The sequence below is a fragment of the Haplochromis burtoni genome, unplaced genomic scaffold (assembly GCF_018398535.1).
Source record: "Haplochromis burtoni strain Fernald_Lab_line unplaced genomic scaffold, NCSU_Asbu1 Contig_62, whole genome shotgun sequence".
NCBI classification, from domain to species: domain Eukaryota; kingdom Metazoa; phylum Chordata; class Actinopteri; order Cichliformes; family Cichlidae; genus Haplochromis; species Haplochromis burtoni.
The window spans coordinates 1,168,565-1,169,933 of NW_024582423.1; positions in this window are offsets into that span (position 1 = coordinate 1,168,565).

Here is a 1,369-nt window from a genome sequence, read left to right on the forward strand (position 1 = left end):
TAATAATAATAATAATGGATTAGATAGCGGTTTTCAAGAAGCCCAAAGCACTTTACATTAAATCCATTCTTGATTCATAGCATATTTAATACAGCATATTCCTCCTCAAATTGTAATATAACAGGTACATATGTCCCAAGATCTTTATACTAGAAATGTATTAGGGCAATTTTTGGATGTAGTTTTTGTAAAGAATATGGGATGTAGCTGTTAAATCTACATTCTGTTGAACCTAATAAACCATGAGTTTAAAATGTAAACGCTAACAACAACTTGAGAGACCTACAGCTAATGATAGACATACTATATTATTTAGTGAATTCATATAATCCCAAAAGTGTTAAAATAATAATCTGTTGTCTGTTCTATTTATTCATAGTTAATTATCATATGAAGAAAAAAGATTTTAAAAGAACCTCCTCCCCAAACTAGGCGTTTTCCCCTGAAGTTTAGAGCACCGTTTCACATCAAGGCGCCTGATTTCAAACGGGCCAATCAGTGCACTGCATCAGGCTCCACCGCTGATAACGTCTGTACAGCTCCACACAAGTTTTGCTTTGGACTACGGCAGCACGCTATCTTCATTTTCGTGGACTTGTTTCTCATTTTTTTTAATTTAACGTCTGCCACAGCTCGTCTTCAGTTACTACGGTAAGAAAATAATCCAACTTGGTTTATTTATCGACAGCATTGTGTTGCAGGCAGTGTATGGAACGCCAGGATTGCCATAATGAATTAATTAAATACACCATTAAATAATTAATTAAATGTGTCAATAATTAATTAAATGTGTCAATAATTAATTAAAATGTGAAATACATAAATAATTAATTAAATGTGTCAATAATTAATTAATTATATGTGTCATAACTATTTATTTAATTAATTAATTCCAATTTTAATTAATTATTGCCACATTTAATTAATTATTTAATGGTGTATTTAATTAATTCATTATGGCAGTCCTGGCGTTCCATAGCAGTGAAGGCGCATATGATAAATTTATGTTAGCTTTAGCTCGTTTCTAGCATTAGCGTTAGCTACATTAGGCTGAAAAGAGCCTTGCAAAACCAGCAGTGCGCGTTTTGAGACGTGTTTTGGAGACGTGTTTTGGAGACGGGTGTATTAATGGAAACCGTCTAATTAGTTTAGCTATTAGGGCTGGGCCATATTATACCGTTCACGGTAATACCGGTATAATGTTAGGCAACGATAGGAAAATGAAATATCGCGATAGAATGGGAGTACAACGCGCAGTGCCTTTGTTTTCATATGCACATGGCCGATTGTTGAGTGAAACAGATGAACCAGAATTGGTTTGTAAAAATGGTGCAACTTCCGTGATGTGGAACTGGTTTGGTGTTTGTCC